Below are 12,372 nucleotides of genomic sequence, written 5' to 3'. Positions count from 1 at the left end.
GTGAAGCATTTGGTACTTGAATGTGAGGACCAGAGTTCTGATTCCCAGTGCTAATGCAAAGTTGGGAGATGGAATGAGTACCTGCCAATCCCGGTACTACAGGGAGATGGGAGAATCCTTGGAATCACACAGCCTCAGGAGCCTGATGTACAACTGCAACAAACAACAAAAAGATTCTGTTTCAAACAAGCTGGAAAGCAGGACTGAAACCCAGTGCTGTCTGACTTCCAAGCATGTACCATGGCATGCATATGCCCTCATTCAAACATAAATGCATGCATGCTCACATGTTCACACACACAGCATCAAATAAAGTAGCAAATAATTGGTCCTCATTTTAGAGACCGAAAAACAACTCAAAAGGACCAAGACCAAGGATGCTAACAAAAGTGATGCATTTTACAGCTGCCAACTTAGTAGAGTCATTCCCTTTTTTCCCTTAGAATATTTATGACAGCAAATGGGGGTTTTGTGGTTGTTGTTGTTGTTGCTGCTGCTGTTTTAGAATATATTCCTTTTACAAAACTGTATGGATAGAATTAAAGCTGTGAGAACAGGACCTGTTCAAAGGCATGTTTCACTATCTTATGCCTAGGAGTAGACCTCAACAAGGAGACTTGAAGCACAATGGTACGTACTCCACAAGCATAGTAGCCAAGCTTAACTGGATACCAACAATAAGCAAATGTGTCAGGCTCATCCCATCACACTGTGACATGGAGCACACAGAGGGTATGGTAATCGTGTGCCTCCCTGGCTAGCAAGCAGAGTGAATGAAACTCTCACTCTGCTGCCTGCTCCTTTGTCCTCAGGACTTTTTGAAATTTCTGCTTCTTTACCAATTCTCCAGCTGCATATTTCTTAAATGAGAAATCACAAATGACCAGCTAATAAATGGATAAGCTCACATTATACAGACCGGAACATTTTTTTTATGGTTTGCAAGCCAGAACCATGGTTTAATTCTACTTCTCTTTCCTTTGTTTATTATTGGGTCTTGTGCAGGGCAGGCTGGCTTCGAAGACAGGATCCTCCTGCCTGTATCTCTGAACTGCTAGTCTGTGGACATGAACCACCACATGGCTCTACTTCTGTGTCTGCTCTTTACATCTTTGGGGATTCCATTTGGTTTGGATTTGATGGGTCAGTCATTCATCTTCCTCTCTTCTCCCTAGAAAGACTTACTTTTTGATTTCTCCTTCTGCTGTCCTATCCTTCCTTTCTACCATGTGTGTATGCGCATGAAGAGCTGGAAAAGGAACCACCTGATTCTCTTGATTGTAGACTAATTTGAGGTGATCCTTTAGAGCCTCTGCCAGGAGGCCAGGGTTGCCTTTCCGTGAGATCTACAGGGAAAGAGGATCCTTTGAGAGCAAATGTGGAAATGCTCAAGACCATGATAGACTTGTCCTGCAGGTTATCACTGCAATGAATCTGGAGAACTTGAGAATTGGGCTAGATCAAAGGATAGAGATACGCAGGCAGGGAGAGAGGAAGGGAGAAAGGGAGGGTGAGAGACAAAAGAAAAACAGTAAGATGAAGAAGACAGGAAGGCAGCAGAGGGAGGAAGGGAGAAAGGGGCAGGGAGAGAAGAAGAAGGAAGATTCAGAACACGTCTACTCTGTGTACCCTTGGGTCCTCTGTTATATAATACGTACCATTTCCTTTTGCTTGAATGGTTCTGACTCATGTTTACTTCACTTGCAGCCAAAGGAGTCTGTTTCCTCCACATCTTAAAGCCAACTTATGACAATTAAGATAATTAACCAATAATTTAATTTATACAACACTGTGAGTTACTAGTGGCTGAATGTCTGACCCACATAGTCCAAGCTTATTGCTGGATTTTTAAAGGATACTGACAATGTGAAATCTTCTTTCAATAGCTCTGTCTGTAGTATTGTACTATTTTAAAAATATTTCTTTCTCTATTTTCCCCCTCTCCTTCTTCCCCTCCCTCTCTTCTTTCTCCGCTATCTAGTTTCTAATAGAGTTTACTGTGGTTTTAGGTTAACAGAAAAATTAAGCAGTGTGCTGATTAGTTTGAATTGTCAATGCAATCTAAAATCACCTAAAAAGAGAGTCTCAAGGAAGGATTGTTAATGTCAGGTTAGCCTGTGAGCATGTGTTTGGTAGTTTATCTTCACTGTATTCATTAAATTATGTGAAAAGACTCAGCCCATTGTGGGTGGTACCATCCCCTGGGCTTGGTGTCCTGGACAGTATAAGAGAGGAGAAAGCTAGCTGAGCATTAGCAGGTAGGTATTTTTTCTCTCTCTCTTCATGACTGCAGGAGTGACCATCTGCTTCAAGCTCCTGCCACTTCCCTGCTATGATGTACTATAATGTGGAATTGTAATATGAATAAACACTTTCTTCCTTCTTTTGTTCACTGTCAGGGTATTTTTTATAATGATTACAGGAGGGAAACAAGGTCAAAGAGAAAGCATGGAGATCTCAGACATTCTCCCTCCTTGTCACATATTAACACTTTTAATTAGTCAAATAGACAAAAAAATAAATTCACCAATATTCACAAATTATTGTTAACTGAAGTCTGTACTAACATGAGGGTTTAGTATCCACCATTACAATACCATAGAAGATCATTTCACTTCCCTAAAACATTCCCTGTACCCCACCAGTTTCACACAAGCAGCCTCCCCCCAAACCCTATTCTGTCTTTTCCTGTACTTGTCTTCAATTTTACATTTCCAGAGTACCCATGCAGTTAGAATTGCATAGTGTGTCAATTTGTCAGACTGGTTCCTTTCCCTTAAGGATATGCATTTAAGATCCCTCCATATTTGATCATGGCTGACATCCCATTTTCTCCCATAACCAATAGGCTATATTTTCATATAGGTTGGTTTTTAATGTCTTCTCTGCTGGAGAATATCACAATCACTCCAGTAAGGGGCAATGGAGAGCAAAGTTGCTGTGGATTAAATGACTTTCTTTTATATCTAGTCTGTCCTGTTTCAAAAGCCCCTCCTATTTTTCAAGACCCTCTCAAATGTCACTACCTGTAGATGCCTTCCACACTTAGTCATACCTGGATCTTCACCTTCACACTCAGTCATCTCCCACCTCCTCAGATGGGTACAATCACATCTCCTACGATTTCTTTGTGTAATTTCTCACCAGAGTGAAGAGAGATGACAGTGCCTCCAGAGTATTGGTTAGGTGGCTTCTTCTGCTTCTTCTTCTGCTTCTTCTGCTTCTTCTTCTGCTTCTTCTTTTGCTTCTTCTTCCTTCTTCTTCTGCTGCTTCTTCTTCTGCTTCTCCTCCTCCTCCTCTTCCTCCTCTTCCTCCTCTTCTTCCTTTTCTTCTTCTTCATCCTCATCTGTAAAATGAAGACGAGACAGTTACTGAGAGAAATATATATATATATAGTGGTCTGGAAAGATGATGCTTATTGCACAAGCATGAGGTTCTAACTTCAGATCCTCAGTAGCAACATAAAAAACTTGGGCATGGCCATAACCTATATTCTGTTGGGGAGAGGGGGCATGGAGACAGAACAACTCAGGCTTTATTACCAGTCAGCCTAGGAAAAACTCAAAGCAATCAACCAGCTAACAACTTCCCAAAACAAAACCCAAAATGAAACAACACCAACATCAAGGTTCAGATAGAAATGCTGTCTCTAGGAATAGAGTAGAAAGTGATAGAGCTATACCAGATATCTCCTTCTGGCCTCTGCACGTGCAGACACGGGCACACATACATGTGTACTTATAAACGTGTACCATTTGCAAACACACAAAATACAAAGAAAAAGAAATGTTTGTGTAGTGTCTGGCACACAGCAGCACACAGTGCACTAGTGAACAGTTGCTCTTTTTTTTATTAATGTTGATCTCCAAGACCATAACAGATCCCACTGAGCTAATTCTTCACGTTTTTTTGCTGTTGTTGTTAATCATCCAGTTAGGGGCTTTAGTATGACATTTCCATGTGTACAGCTAACACAGTTTGCTCATATTCACTTCCTCCATTGCTGTTCTTTAAGCTCCCTGTTTCCCCTTTCTCTTAGTCTACATCCCGAATAGCCATCCTTTTTATGCCACATCCTTACCCCATCCTAGAGGCCATGCATGAGGGAAAACTCAGGTGGTACTTGTCTTTGTGTTCAACCTTAAATCAGTCATTTCTTCCTGACCTTGCTTACTAAGTGCAGTAAGTTCTATTTTATAATAGCAAACCGTGTCAGAATATCAACTTCTATATCATTGCCGGGGGTCACGCATTATTGCTGCATCAGGGATCCCGCAGGCCTTTTCTGTGGCCAAATGTCACTGAGAGGTTAAATGGAGAAGGCCTTTAAAGCAGCTAGCAGAGGGCCTGCTGCCAGATCTACTTACTCTCTTCTTCTCACAGCTCACTTGCCAGGGCAGGAAAGGCCCCAGGGTACAAACGTGTTCTTCCAGCTGAGCACCCACCCCAAACCATCTGAGTTTCTGAATCCAAGACTGCATCACTCATAGTTAACTTGCCCAGGGACTTTCACAAAAGTTGAGTCAAAAATTAAAATAAAAAATTAAATCCCTTTGAGAAGCACAGGCACTTGGGATTTAATTATACTGTAAGCAAACTTTAATCTCATACTCATAACAATCTTTGCATACCCTACCCACATACATACACACACACACACACACACACACACACACACAGAGAGAGAGAGAGAGAGAGAGAGAGAGAGAGAGAGAGAGAGAGAGAAAAGGGTTTAGAGGATCTACCTAATTATATTATTTTGCTAAGTCATTAACTCTGCATTTGCTAAAGTCATTTCCTGCTACCTCCTGAGATTTTTATCCTAATGACAGTGTGCCTCCTATTATCAGGGAAGGTGTTTCCCTTGTGCACCTTTTGTTTTGTGATCATCAAGAAAGCTGGATGGCCTCAGTACCCATATTACTCCTTTCTTTTCTCCTTCCAAAAGAAGAAGTTGGCAGAAAGGCAGATCTAAGCTATGCATCTATTCTAACTGAACAGTGTCTGAGCTGGTTTAAACAACTGAAACCGAAGGCTGAGGGAGAGACTTACACAGGTAGTCTCATGTGGTTAGTGATGTGACTGACAGACAGGAGTGAGCGGTAGAGGGAGAGGAGAAGGGAAAGCAATTCCAGGGCATGTTGCTGAGCCAGCTGCACTTCCAGTGGTCATTCACTTGTCCTCTGGGCATTTAAAAATCTCTCCCTTTCACATTTCTCACCTCTGTTGAGGTGTTACACTTCCACTCAAAGTGTGTGTATGTTGAAGTATGACATCATGGTTCTGTGTATGAAAGATTGTGGGGTTATTATTGTGAGATTATGACCATGAAATAATTAGAACACAGAACATCCATGTCATATGCAGCTAATCAAATTTCTACTCTTGATGTGAAGACACACGGGATCTAATGTCAGTAGACATACTGTATAGAATATGGCAGTAGTCACTATAGTCATGCTGTTTTATTATTTTCTCTGCATGTTCATTCATGTGTGCAGGTGCATGTGCATGGTGTATGGACTCCTGCGGAGCTCAAGGAATGGCTCCAGGTTTTATCCATCTTTTTTTTTTTAAACAAGATCTCTCCATGTCCTAGAGTTCACTAATTAGTCTAAGCTGATTGGCCAGTGAGCTCCAGGGATCTGCCTGTTTCTGCCTTCCCAAGGCTAGAATTACTAGTGTGGGGCACCCTGTCCTGTTTTCTCAGTTGGGTTCTAAGGCTCTACCATAGGTCTTTAGACTTGTCTAGCAAGTACTTTACAGATGGAGCTATCTTCTCAGCCTATATAATCATGCTAAACAATACTAAAACCTACCTAGGCTGCGTCTGGACTTATATAACAGACAATAAATTAATTTAGTATGTGAAGTTGCTACCAGACAATTTAAGAATGTTTTTGTAATGAGTGGCTGAATCCTGGTGGGTCATGGCATCTCAGAATCCATCAGCCACAGATGCCAACTCATCAGACCATAAGCAAATGAGGCGAACGCTGGCTTGTCACCCACAAGCTCCCACTGTATCTTCAGTCTTTTTACCACACATGCTGCCTCCTCCTCGTGTTGTAGACTAGAGCTCTTAGATGCTTTCCTGGCTTAAGGCAGGTTGCTTCTATCTTGGTACTGTCTTGCCTATGCCATGTTGTATTTAGTTGATGCAAAATTTGAGAGTTCCCATGCTGTATATTAGATTCTAGACCTTAGAGATCTTAGTGGAAATGTGTGCTCTGTTGCCTTTGTTTGTGTGATTTCTCCCTATTCTCCCAGAGGAACATGGGACAGCATGTCTCCGCTGACCCAGATGACAGGTGTATGAGCCCCAGGGAAGTAACATCTGACCTCACCACACAGCCACATAAACAAAGCTTGGGACAGGACTCAGAGGTACGTGGCCTAGACAGGAAAGGCATGATCATGGAGTCGCTCCACATTGACATACAAAGATCAGGAAAAGGATGTGAAGAGGCTGCTGCATAGATGCCATCTACCTGTAATGTCACTTCACAGATGGTAGCAACCTGCTTTAAGCCCTCTCAGACCTCATATTATCATTTCCAACTGAATCTAAGAATGAATATCAAAGTCATTCCTATTCAGTGGCACTCTGGGTATTGCCAATTATCTCATGGAAGACTATTGAATTCTCCAGAGCCTTTTAAATCTGTTTTCTGATTTCTGAAATGTGATAGAACACAATTCTTTCTGCATTGGGACAGATGGGGAAGCCTGTGAAGTCCCAGGGATAGGATGGATGTCTCGCTTACAAACACTGATTATTGTCCCTTAGAAGTGAGTGAGTGCCTGAGATGTCTTGAATTGATGCCAGTCCATTTTCAGTAGCAACAAACTGGGTCACTTATGACTGAGGTGATGGAGGTGGGGGAGGAATTCATCCTACAAAATGGAATGGTAAATAGTTTCCTTCCTTGGAAGCCTCTGAAGTTGCTTAGATGTGTTTTAAATGGGGCATTTTTACATCTTCTCAGTGTGGAAAAATAATTTTAGATTCTGCATTTTGATCTTCCAGTGTGCTTGACATGTATCTGAAGAGCAAGACATTACAAGACAGACAGACAAATATCTTCATAAAATCTTTATAAATCAAGACCTTGACTCTGGTTATAACCACTTCCACCAGAGTACTTAATAGAACAAAGTTTATATGCAAGTCTTTAAAAAAATGACTGTCACCACCCAACCTAATGAAGGGCAGCTGTGCCTTTCTGAGGAAAACCCTGCCAGCATGCAGTCAGGAAGCCATTCAGCATGCACATGGCATATATATTTGGAGTTTTCCTCTATACCCCTGAAGGTGATTTTAGAAAGATTGTAAAATATTAAAACAAACAGAAGAATATCAACTTCCACAGACACTCCTTGGAACACACACACACATAAAACTTTCAAGGTTTTTAAATGTTTAATTATGTGTTTGAGTGTATATGTGTGTGTGTGACTATGTGCATCTATGGCCCTCAGAGGCCAGAAGAAGGCACTGGATTCCCTGGAACTGGAGTTAGAGGTGGTGGTGTAAGTCATGCAGTGTGGGTGCTGGGAACTGAACTCTGGTCCTCTGAAAGCATAGCAAGCATCCTTGGCCAGTGTGCCATCTCTCTATCTCTGAGCACCTCTTAAGTATATTTTAATTTCTGGAGAACAATTCTTATGGTATTGAGATCTGGGCAACATTGACATCCCAGTTGGCTCCATGAGATATTGGCAGAACCTGAGAAGTAAAAGGATAGGAGCTGTATTCACTGGGATCTTCTCTAGTGGAGCCCTAGGGGGAAGCAGGCTGATGACACAATGTTGGAGGTGGGACAAAAAGTCAGAAAGGAACAGCAGCCATCTTTGGACCAGACATAGAGAACATACGGTGCGGACAGAGATTGAACAAGGTCGGGGCATTGAGAAAGGGGTTGCTGGAGAGAGATTATTTTAGGAGCTGAGAGCAATATAACGTCAAGGTTAAACCACAGGCACATCCTTATGAATTGGAGATTTGACAGCAAGCTATGGATATATCTGGCTGTAACTCAATAAAAATTATGAAGGACAGGAAAGGAATGTTATGATTTTACTCCTCTGATTCAGTAATGACTCAGAAGGTTTTAACCTTTGCTGTAGGGGAGTTGAAGATGTGACAGAAAGTTTAGGTTGCACTTGACTAAGAGGGGGTAGAGGAGACACCAGAGGCACCCACAGAAAGTCAAGCTGTCAACATGCTTACGAATGTGACCAACTTCCTTCTCAAGTCTCTCATAAAAGAATTTAAAAGACAGTCAAGTAATATATAACTGATTTGGGTACATTGAGTGGAAGCCATGTGCCAATGACACAGACAAGGAATTCCAGGGATGGAATACGAGGAACGCTTTTGAAGTTGCCATGTGAATGGAAAACAGCCTAATCCTTCTCTCTCATTCCAGAGAGAAGAGGCATTTCCAGGCACAACTTATTACAGAGTGGTCTGTTGTAAAGACTTTAGTAGTGTAATTATACCCTGAGAACAATTAGACAATTAAAACTGGTAGTAATTCAAACTATCTAAACAAAAAAAATGCAAAGTAAAAAGGCATTTGCTTTACTGTAATCCTGAGACACTGATAGAAACCATTAACAAATATAATAAAAGACCAGTATCTAGAGCATAGCAAGATGTCAGGTCAAGGTGTTTGCTCTCCCAAGCTTGATGACCCAAGTTTGATCCTCAGAATCCACATGGTAGAAGTGAAAACCAAATCCCACAAGTTGTCTTCTGATCTCCAGATCTGGATGTTATTCAAGTGCATAGTAAATGTTGGGTACTCTATGTGCCTGTCTTCATCTAACAGAAAAGAAAGCTGGGCTATAAATGGATTAGATGTTTTATATTCTGTTTCACTTACCTCTGTGTTCAAAAACACTTAGCCTAGTATCTGGTAGAAAAACATATCTAATGAATGCTTGAAAGAAATAATCTAGAACCACTGTTGGAATGCCTAATTGTAAACATTTTCAATATCTTCTTTAATACTTCTCAGAAATTAGACTGTCAAATAGTTATAAACATGTAGGACCTAATGCTCAAAATTCTCAGCAGCTAACAGGGCAAGCTACTTCTTTCTCTTAGCCTGAGCCTGTTTGTCTCTTTCTCTCTGTCCTTTAGTCTCTCTGTCCTGTTGCTCTCCTCCACCCCACTTCCATGTGTACGTGTGTGTGTGTGTGTGTGTGTGTGTGTGTGTGTGTGTGTGTTAACTGGATCTCACTATGTGTCCCAGGATCTCTTGAACCTGTAATCTTCCTTCCTCGGCCTCTCAAATGTTGAGATTACAGGTCCATGACTTTTTTCAGTGTTAATGGATAACTAGATAGGATATTTGCCAGAATAATCTGAAAACCCATAAATATAGAAATCCTCAACTAGGTCATCTTTTATTTTTCAAAACAAAAAGAACTAGACCTGAGTACACAATAAGCTTTAAAGAGTAAGCTAACAGAGACAGTGTGCATCAATGGAGTAGCCACAAAATTCCAACTTTATAGATAAGTCCAAAATGATAGTCATCTTCAGTGTTACTAAGGATATAGAAAAGAGAGATGTGTGCAGGAAAGAGAGGAAAGGGAGAGAGAGAGAGAGAGAGAGAGAGAACTTGCAAGAGGCAAGAGAGAGAGAGAGAACTTGCAAGAGGCAAGAGTGGGACATTTTCAGAAAAGAGTCAAATTGAGAGCTGAGAAAGGGTAAGGTCAGAATTGTGTAGTTTAGACAATACCTGCTGTGTAGTCCACAGCTAGAAAACGTCCTGCCCTGTATTTATTTGTGTGTCTTGATCAACTAAGCAGTCAAACTGCCTCAAAATGTTGGATACAAATAGCTGAACATGCCACTCTGACACACAGTAGAGGAGGCAGCATCAGACAGGCATGGCTGTCCTGCTCAGGAATCAGTGACTTCCAGGGCACATGTGCTCAAAACTTAGGGCCAAGGCAAGCCAAGTTTTTTTTCTTTTTCCTTTTTTCCCCACTCTCTGCTCTGTTTCTTCACGCTGGGGCTGGTTATGTTTGCTCCTGTAGTCTCCATTAGGTTTGTAAAAGCATGGGAAGGCTTTCAGTACCATGGAGAGTTCTATGCAGCCTGCAAAGCCCCAAGACCTGAGGCATCTCTCACACCACAAAACAGCTAAAGCCAAGACCAATCTAATTGGCAGGACAGCTAAAAGATCATAGTCAATCAGAAAATGTGTTGGTCAGCCACACCTTAAAAGAAATTCAAACACGTACAAAACAACTTAAAAATCCTTTGCCAGTTGATGTATTAGACTGGGTTCTGTAGAATAACAGAACCAGCAAACACACACACACACACACACACACACACACACACACACACACAAAGAGAGGACTTAGTAGAATGGCTTACATGATAGGGTCTAAGAATGGGGTATTGCTCAGTGCATGAAGAGAGAGGCCTCAGTAGGAACAATGTAGTACTGAAAGTCTGGGGGATACCTGGAGAATGGCTAATCTTCAGACCATATTAGAAGACAGAATAAGCTAGAATTCTATGTCAGTGGAGGCTAAGTAAACTTATCAATAAGAAGCCCAGGCAGGTCAGGCTGGCTAAAAGTATTTTCCTGAATCTCTCTATGTGTGGGCCACACATCAGAATATATCACCTACTCATGGGAAAGGCATTCCTTCCCAAGTAAATCCTCCCTTGAATCTCAAGGATCTGTACAGAGGCATGACTATTAGTTGACACCAATCCTATCAATTTAACAATCAAGATTAAATAACATTAATCAACATAGCAAAACTGTAAGGGCTAGTCAGAAAACCAAAATACTGTTCCCCCTTTATTCATCCCCTCTTCTTTCTCCTGACCTAATGCAACCTAAAAATCATGAGTGTCCAGTTGCATAGATCTCAGTGGGAGTGTCCCAACATGGCCACAGAAACCCAAGACTACTAAGAAGGGCCTCTTCACAGGAAATGTGAGAAAGAATGTATGGGAAGTCCCTGGGAGGCCACGGTTACTAGGATAGAATGTGCTGCTGGCTGGAGTAACTGTCTTTGTGTGGCTGCATGAGGCATAACAGTCCAGGGATTTAACAGCCTAGGGAAGGTGATGGATGTTCAAGTAGAGGACAGTGTGGTTATGGGCTCTAGGTTACATAATAGGGAGGATGGGACGAATTGGTAACTCTGTTGAGGGTAAATGGTTCGCATAGGAATGGAGTTACAGATAAGGATGAAAATGAGACTAGGCTCTCCAGAGTCAGACTGGGGTTGGAGGAATCAGGAAACTGTCATTTTAAAATTATAGATGTATAGAAATGTAAATGTATGTAGCTTAAATATATACCCATTGCTCTGTGTACTCTACATAGTTTCACTTTGGAGTGCAGATGTCTTCATTTACTTTGCTTCAGCTCCCTTCCCATGCTGTTGAGTATAAAGTGCAAGAGGCTACAGTAGGCGGTAGACAGTGATGGTTCTGTCACCACTTCTGCTGGGATTCTACACTCCTCAGCATAGAGTATTTGCATAGTTTGCACCTTGTGTAGATGTTCTTTAAGGCTGAGAAATTTCTTCACTTCTATCACAAGAGAGTATTATCTATTTAGTGTTTTCTGCATCCATTCTAGTTATTTTCTTATGCTTTGTGTTTAAATGTCCCATTTCATGAGATTTTTATTTTTCCCTGTGTGTTTTAAGTAGTTTTTCTGCATATTTTTTAAGTGCATCTATGCAATCTAAACTTCCATTAGCTTTGTCTCATGTGTATTTCACTCAGACATTCTCTTCATTTTAGTTTTATGTTGTTAGGATAATAAAGTACCACAAATATGGCATCTTAAAGCAATACTCATTTGTTATTTCACAGTTTAGGAGGGCAGGTACCCTACATTATCTACAGGTAGGGTGGTGTAGACACAGCTTGTTCCTTTATAGAGGCTCAGGGCTTAATCTACTTCCTGTTCATTTAGATCACTGGACCCAGTGAGTTCAGTTCCTGATCATTCAGGTCACAGGAAGATTGGATCCCATGAGCCATATGACAGAGGTTTCTATATCCTTTCTTTCTGTCAGCTGAGGTCACTCACAAATCCCAGATGTCAAGTGGACATCCCCTTTTATGGCTCTCTTCTTCAGTCTTTGAACTCAATAACATTGGCTCAAACACTCTTCATACTGTAAATCTCTTTGGTGTCCCTTCCTGACCAATCTCTGTCCTGTTTTCATCCTGTTGTTCTGTGTGCTTCAGCACAGAGTATGTTTTCTCTTCTCTTCTCTTCTCTTCTCTTCTCTTCTCTTCTCTTCTCTTCTCTTCTCTTCTCTTCTCTCCTCTCCTCTCCTCTCCTCTCCTCTCCTCTCCTCTCCTCTCCT

This window comes from Grammomys surdaster, unplaced genomic scaffold (genome assembly GCF_004785775.1).
Source record: "Grammomys surdaster isolate TR1022 unplaced genomic scaffold, NIH_TR_1.0 194, whole genome shotgun sequence".
Classification (NCBI taxonomy): domain Eukaryota; kingdom Metazoa; phylum Chordata; class Mammalia; order Rodentia; family Muridae; genus Grammomys; species Grammomys surdaster.
The sequence above is the reverse complement of the archived record's forward strand: the minus strand, read 5'-3'. Positions refer to the sequence as shown.